Source organism: Diabrotica undecimpunctata, chromosome 3, assembly GCF_040954645.1.
Source record: "Diabrotica undecimpunctata isolate CICGRU chromosome 3, icDiaUnde3, whole genome shotgun sequence".
NCBI lineage: Eukaryota > Metazoa > Arthropoda > Insecta > Coleoptera > Chrysomelidae > Diabrotica > Diabrotica undecimpunctata.
In genome coordinates, this window is record NC_092805.1 from 49,251,888 (window position 1) to 49,261,124 (window position 9,237).

The following is a 9,237-nucleotide window of genomic DNA, read 5'->3' on the forward strand; positions in this document are numbered from 1 at the left end:
AAGTTAAAATTGGAAATTTTAATTGGAATTAAAATCTACAAAAGATTTCTCCTATATATATATATATATATATATATATATATATATATATATATATATATATATATATATATATATATATATATATATATATATATATATATATATATATATATATAACAATGATTATTTTTTTCTTCCAACGAACATTGGCCACCGCGTTTCTAAAATTTTCTCTGTCTTTAATCAACATGGAACTTTTTTTCTACATTCATGTTTATCCAGCTTTGAATATTTCGCAGATATGACTTTTTCATTTTACCTATTTCCTTTCTCTTATCTACTCGAACCTGTATGATAACCTCCAATGGATTGTATTTTTCAATTCGCAGTATGTGTCCAACGTTGATGTCTTGCGTACTTTTATTGACCTTGGCAATTTTTTGTGTCGACCCCTTTTTCTCAGTACTTAGTTGTTGGTTACTCTGGCCATTCATAGAATTATAAGAATTCTCCGGTTTATCCAAAAGTCTTTGATCTTCTTAACTATTTGCGCGTTTCATGTCCATATTTCTACTCCGTATACTAGTTGAGGTCAAACGTAACATTCAACAAACCTCAGTCTTCGCGCAGTATTTAGATAGATTTTAGGGTTTCTGTAAGTTCTATTAGATCAAACGCATTATCGTCGTCAGTGGAACAAAGCAACATGTCTGTTGGCAAATTTCGCCATTTTGTTGTAACATCTGGATGCTTCATTGATTACCATAAAGCATATGATGCAGTAAAATACGACAAGCTGATGGAGTTATTAACAAATATTGGAATAAACACCTGTAATCTAAGAATTGTTAGCAATCTTTACTGGAATCGAACATGGTCTATCCGTACAGAGGCAGAAGAATCCGATCATGATGATATTAAAATCAAACGTGGGGTCCGACAGGGAAGTATTCTATCCCTTTCGTTATATACCCTTGCTGTTTAGCATATATTCTGAGGAAATCTTTCAAGAAGCAGTAGAAGATTTTAAAGTCGGAATTCGAATTAACGAAGAATGTATTAATAACATCAGGAATATATTACTATATATATATATATATATATATATATATATATATATATATATATATATATATATATATATATAGGGGAAATCTGCAAGAAAGACTCTAATGAGTATCAATTGTTTCGCCGAACGATTTCGCCAAAGAGAATTAATTTGGCTTCTTCAGGGCTGAAAAAGAATAAATTATCATTAGCTACCATATATTATCTATTAAAAACATTATTGATCTTACCGTAACTTAGAATTGTAGAGTTAGAATATTAAAAAACTTTGCTAGTAACATAGTGGTGTTTTTTGTTACTATGTGCAAAAAAAAAAGTTTTTTTTAAGGTTTGAAATGTATGGTAGCTTTGAATTTAAAACGTAAAGGTTTCAAAGTTTATGAACAAATGTTTATGTTTCAAATGTTTTTAAGCCCAATTAATTCTCTTTGGCGAAAACGTTCGGCGAAACAATTGATACTCATTACAGTCTTTCTTGCAGATTTCCCCAATATTTAAGAGTTTACTATTTAACTTATCTGCAAAGATTAAATTTCTTTTCTATATATATATATATATATATATATATATATATATATATATATATATATATATATATAGAAAATTTGATAAATACCATTCCTTGACATGAGAATTGTAAGAAATACAGACAATATGTTGAAAACCAGATGGTTCAGAAAACCCATATGTAGTAATAGATTTATAAGCTATTACTCTCACCATCCAAATAAGATGAAAATGAACCTTATAACAGGATTAAAAGAACGTGTTTTAAAACTTTCTCATCCAGATTATCTACAGGAAGATCTTCAGTTATTAAAAAATATTCTAATTGAAAACTCTTATCCTCCAGATATGCTACATAGGATGCTTTTTTCTAATATTGGTAATATAAATAATTTAACACCATTTTTTGCTCAATCTCAAAACATTGTATCTAACAATCAGAACATCTATTATCATTCACTACCTTTTATACCATCATTAACACCTAAATTAATACAAACACTAAAGGTTATTGACAATATAAAAATAGCAACAAAGAACATCAAAACTATTTCATCTTTATATTCTAAAACTAAATATCCTATAGACAAATTTGAAAAAACGAATTTAGTATACAGCATTAGTTGTACTCAGTGTGAGGCTGAATATGTTGGTGAGACCGGAAGAAATCTTTCAAATCGCATTATTTCTCACAAAAGTGATTGCAGAATTAAAAAACCATCTTGTGCTTTGGCAGAACATGTAATCGATAAAGACCATATTATGGATTTTGATAACATTAAAATTTTATGTAGTGAAAGTAATAAATTTAAAAGGACTTTTTTGGAAATGGTTTGTATTAGCAAAAATGATAAGAGTTTAAACAAAAGATCTGAAATTCAAAGTTTAAGCAAATGATTTATATATAAAACTTGTAAAATGTCATATTTAATTCTCCATATATCTATCACATTCTTTCAGACATCTGTCAAGGGTGAATAAATCTTCTTCTTTTTGTTACTAAACAAAAAAGAATGTTTAAACGAAGTTTTACTTTTGGCAATATAATTGTCAAAAATAAAAAATTTTATGTTGGCATTTATGACATTGAGGCTATTTGTAATTGGTTGCTATTTGAACTTATTTATAAATTCAATTATTCTTATATTAAAAAAATGTTTTCAAAATTATAAAAAATTTTTTCAGAGAAACATTTGTTAGATAAAAGCATTTTTGTATTAAATATTTTGAACATGTAAGCAGTGATTTTTACTTACCAAACTAATTTTTATTTGGTAAGTTAACAAAAATTGTTTTTTCTTTTTAGTTCAACCTTGTAAGTATTTTGTCTTTTTTAGCTCTTGATAATAATTGTAAACACAATTGAAAGCTCGAGAATAAAAAAAATAGTTAACCAATAGCCCTATTATTGACTCCAACCCATCCAAAACAGTTATATATTTGTTCCAAACGAGTCACAAGTACTTCTTTTTTCTTATATATATATATATATATATATATATATATATATATATATATATATATATATATATATATATATATATATATATATAAGTATAGTGTATATAACGACGCTAAGAATACAATTCTTTAGTAGGTAACTTTCGGGAAAGCGTCAAGTCAAGGATCAACTAGAGTTGGTATAAGCCAGTTTGGTGTAGAACTTTATTCTAAATGTGAAATTTTCGGTGATAGGCGAAACCTTCATCAGCACCTAAATGGAAAACTTATTTAGTACAAATGGTGGAAGTAAACATTTAAAAACCTACATTGAAAATATTCAGTTGGTCCTAGTGCTAAAGAACACTGTGATAAATATGTTAAAAGAGGTGTATGTCGGTCAAACCAGCCAGAAACTCTCAAAAAGAATAGCTTTGCACAAGAGTGATGTTGTGAGGAAGCCTACTAGTACAGCTTTTAGCCAACATATTAAGAATACTGGTCACATTGACTACGAAAATGTGGAAGTACTAAAAAGAGTTGACAACCAATTTAAGAGAAATGTCATAGAAATGTGCTACATCCATAACTGCAGCTCTTCTATGAACTGTAAGAAAGATGTTGAAAACTTAAGTTGTATTTATTCTTTTTTGCTTCAGCAAGACTTGACAAGATGTAACAAGTTGAAAAATGAAGGTGGCTTACCATAACATACACAGATAACCTGCCTGCACTTGAGAGCAGACTTCATTTCCCTGCTATTTTGGTTATTTAAAAGATTATTTCCCAGTTCCATTTTATTGCAAGAGGTGCAGATGTAAATATAACCTTGTTACATATGACATCTAGGTATTGACAGAAATCAGAAATATTGTCATCAAAAAAGAAGAAAAATTCTTCTTTTTTACCTTAAACATGAAGATGCGGTTTTTGTTGGGTTTTAGATGTTTTTGTGTTTTATTTGTAAAAATACCCTTTTGGGTAATGTTTTTATTGAAAATTGTAAATGTATTTTTTAACAATTTTAACATATTTATAACAGTGTTCTTCACCACTAGGACCAACTGAACATTTTCAATGTAGGTTTACCATTTGTACTAAATAAGTTTTCCATTTAGGTGCTGATGAAGGTGACAGCTGATATAGATGACAGCCATCACCGAAAATTTCACATTTAGAATAAAGTTCTACACCAAACTGGCTTATACCATCGCTAGCCGATCCTTGACTTGACGCTTTCCCGAAAGTTACCTACCAAAGAATTATATATATATATATATATATATATATATATATATATATATATATATATATATATATATATTAACTATGTTTTTATAAACTTATTACTCTGTGATTCTAAAAGGTGGACTTTTATTTTTTTAAACTCTAAAGTTACACCTTCTCGAAAGATCTTTTTAGAAAAATTTAAATTAAAATTGTTGTTGAAAAACGAATAATTAACCAAACCGTTTGTTTACCTGATTTTCTAATGCAAACATATATGTTTTTACTGAAAAGCTGAGTTTTTATGCAAAAAGCTTCGTTGAATATAAACCATATTAATATTTAAATGCATGTTTTTCTGCCGCCTCCCCAGTTTCACATTCCCAACATAACCCAAAGTATCGTTATTTTTCAACTCTAACCGTTAAATATTTAACAGCAACTTTTTAATCCATTGCCGAGCAGATTCTACCACAATGATCGATAAAAAATATAGAGTATACAAGTTCTACGACCCAAAAAAGAAAAATTGGGATGCTTGAATGAAAGATTCAGTGTAACACTTTCGGAGATTTGTTGTTATGACATGGAAAACTCAAGTTTTGCTTGAGTTGTATATGGAGCACAAGAATAGAATGGCATTTCAAGTATGAAGTAGAATAAAACAGAAAAGACATTTATCATAGAATCGTCGGGAATGCAGTGAAGTATAATTGTATGAAATCTTCTTTATTTTCATAGTGTAGATTCTACCCGTCTTTCAATTTGTAATATTTTACAAAAAAGTTAAGACTAGAGACATTTTAATTTTAATATGAAGAAAGTTTTTAAGAAAGAAACATTTTGAGTATAACTATAGAATATACAACTAGAAGAAAAAAAGTGGAAAAGGGATTTAAGACTTGAAAATTTCGTTTAAAGTTAACTTGAAATCTCTCAAATTCCAATAGGCGAGGAAACGAAGCACAAAACATACCAAATTTTCTTAGTAAGAAGAATCGCTGTAAAACTTTCTGCCTTCGATTCCGTAAGTTTGATGAAAGTTTTTGAACAAAATTCATAGTGCTAAAATAATAATTGCATTTTGTGCATTCCACGACATGTCTATCAACTAAGCAGAAATCCTTAACGAATTTGTTTCTTGTACTCATACAGAGTAGATCCGAATAAAATTAAAAAGACAGCAAAGATTTGATTTCACGTACAAAGCGTCTATGTATCTGTTGATACGTATTTCGACTTAATCAGTCTCATCAGAACAGTTATTCATAGCCGTTCTTAACGTGAAAAATATTTTATTGCTGCTTCCTAAAAGACAGAGAAGATTATTTTTCACGTTAAGAACGGCTATGAATAACTGTTCTGATGAGACTTCGATTCGAAATACGTATCAACAGATACATAGACGCTTTGTACGTGAAATCAAATCTTTGCTGTCTTTTTAATTTTATTCGGATCTACTCTGTATGAGTACAAGAAACAAATTCGTTAAGGATTTCTGCTTAGTTGATAGACATGTCGTGGAATGCAAATTTTAGATTCCCCATGTCTCTATTAACATCTTTATCAACGTCTGTTATAACTTGCATTTATAGAAGGTTCAGATTAAAGCAGAAATCTGAATTTGTTTCGAAACTATCTTATCGATTTTTCTATCAGATGTCGCTATTGCGTCCATAACGAAGCCATTTTATTCTTGCTTCCTAAAAGACAAAAAAGATTATTTTTCACGTTAAGAACGGCTATGAACGGCTATGAATAACTGTTCTGATGAGACTTATTAATTCGAAATACGTATCAACAGATACATAGACGCTTTGTACGTGAAATCAAATCTTTGCTGTCTTTTTCATTTTATTCGGATCTACTCTGTATGAGTACAAGAAACAAATTCGTTAAGGATTTCTGCTTAGTTGATAGACATGTCGTGGAATGCAAATTTTAGATTCCCCATGTCTCTATTAACATCTTTATCAACGTCTGTTATACCTTGCGTTTATAGAAGGTTCAGATTAAAGCAGAAATCTGAATTTGTTTCGAAACTATCTTACCGATTTTTCTATCAGATGTCGCTATTGCGTCCATAACGAAGCCATTTTATTGTTGCTTCCTAAAAGACAGAGAAGATTATTTTTCAGGTTAAGAACGGCTATGAATAACTGTTCTGATGAGACTTATTAAGTCGAAATACGTATCAACAGATACATAGACGCTTTGTACGTGAAATCAAATCTTTGCTGTCTTTTTCATTTTATTCGGATCTACTCTGTATGAGTACAAGAAACAAATTCGTTAAGGATTTCTGCTTAGTTGATAATGAGTTGATAGATGACAGTTGATAGTGAATGTCGTGGAATGCAAATTTTAGATTCCCCATGTCTCTATTAACATCTTTATCAACGTCTGTTATACCTTGCATTTATATAAGGTTCAGATTAAAGCAGAAATCTGAATTTGTTTCGAAACTATCTTACCGATTTTTCTATCAGATGTCGCTATTGCGTCCATAACGAAGCCATTTTATTGTTGCTTCCTTAAAGACAGAGAAGATTATTTTTCACGTTAAAAACGGCTATGAATAACTGTTCTGATGAGACTTATTAATTCGAAATACGTATCAGCAGATACATAGACGCTTTGTACGTGAAATCAAATCTTTGCTGTCTTTTTTATTTTATTCGGATCTACTCTGTATGAGTACAAGAAACAAATTCGTTAAGGATTTCTGCTTAGTTGATAATGAGTTGATAGATGACAGTTGATAGTGAATGTCGTGGAATGCAAATTTTAGATTCCCCATGTCTCTATTAACATCTTTATCAACGTCTGTTATACCTTGCATTTATATAAGGTTCAGATTAAAGCAGAAATCTGAATTTGTTTCGAAACTATCTTACCGATTTTTCTATCAGATGTCGCTATTGCGTCCATAACGAAGCCATTTTATTGTTGCTTCCTAAAAGACAGAGAAGATTATTTTTCTCGTTAAGAACGGCTATGAATAACTGTTCTGATGAGACTTATTAAGTCGAAATACGTATCAACAGATACATAGACGCTTTGTACGTGAAATCAAATATTTGCTGTCTTTTTCATTTTATTATCATATAACTTTTCATTAGATAATTGTCTATAACATTGGTATTCTTTCTACTTTCTGCAAAAATTTAACCGCAATTTTGACGTGGAAATTGTATTGACGAAATAAAAGACGCTAATCAAATGTCTAACTTTCTAATCCCTGGATTCTATTCTATTTGCTATTTCTATTGTTGACATACTTTGTTGCATTTGCATTTGTTGTTATCAACGATGTTATATTCTCAAGTAATATACAACGAGTATATTACATACTTGGTTGATAATTAATTTCGATTTCAAAATAAGAGAATGCTTCCTTGTCTAACCTTGTTGTGGGCAACCCGTCGTTATATTTCGAATCCGAAAATTGTTGGCGGTGCATAAAACTCCCAACATGTCCAGGACAAGTTTACGTTGACGGGAGCGCATTGGAAACTAATGCCGAACTTCTTCGGAATATGTACAAAGTATGCTCCGCGAACACAGCTATGATAAAGACGATGGTCCTCGAGCTACGTGGTGCCCATGGTGGACCTCGTCTGCTAAAGTATGTTTGTTTCATTCTAAATCAATAGACAGTCATAACTCCTGGGTTTTGAGATCACTGAATACAAATATGATAACGACGATGGTCCTCGAGCTACTTTGTGTTTAGATTATACCTTGCCTGCTAGAGCTTTATGTTATTTCCGTTTGAAATTAGTCGAAACTCCCTACTTAAGAATTTTATAGATCGCTGTACACGAATATTATGACGACGATGATCCTAGAGCTAACTGGGGTACAAGGTGAACCTCGTCTTCTAAAGTTTTTTTAAAACCTTTACAAGTTTGTTTAAAAACATATTTTTATTCGAAATCAGTTAAAATTCATTACTCGGGGAGTTTTCGAGGTAGATGAATACGAATATTATGACAGCGATGATCCTCGAGCTACTGTAGCTCAGTATAGACATCGTCTCTTAGAGTTTTATCATGTTGATTTTATTCAAAATCGGTCAAAAGTCATTATTGGAGAGTTTTCGGGGTTGCTGAACATAAATATTACGGAAGCGGCAATCTCCAAGGTATATGGTGCCCATCGTGGACCTCGTCCTTAACCTGAAGTTTTTTGTGGATTTGATATTTAAGATTATTATAAAAGTGTGGTATAAATAAGAATGAAAATATAATTTTTTGAATATAAAAATAAAAATTTTTCCTACTGAGTAAAAAAAAGGTGTTTAACAAATATTCGTATCATTCAAATTTATTGCTTCGTCATCTTCTTCTGTATCAGATAATTAATTTTCTTTATAGTTCTCTATATTCGTGCTTGAAAATTCGTATTTTTCACTCAGTACAATTTTTACGTGATAAATTGCAAACCAAGCCATTCTTTCTATATCTATATTTTTATATAAAAAACAGTGATTTTCATAATAATTTTAAATTTAGCGAGAAGAAAAAAACGGACTTTAAATGTAACTAGATTATAATATATATCACCTAGCGTGTTATCAATGCTATCAACTGCTTAAAAGCACCAAATTTATAAAATAATATTTTGGATAATATAATAATAATATAAACTTGCATAAGGTATTTTAAGGTATTTATCAACGAAATATTCGTGTTCAGCGACCTTAAAACTCGCGAGTAATGACTGTCGACTGTTTTAGAATAAAATTAAGATGGAATTCCAGGAGACGAGGTCAACTTGGACATCAGATACTTCAAAGCTACGTAATATTCGCGTTTAATAACCCTAAAACGCCCAAGCAATGACTTTTGACTTACTTCGAATGAACATAACACAAAAAGTCCCAGGATACGATGTCCACCCTTCCACCAGGTAGCTTTAGAACCATCGCCGTCATGATATTCGTATTCAGCGACCTCGAAAGCGTCCGGAGTAATGCCTTTAGATTGATTTCTAATGAAAATAACAATA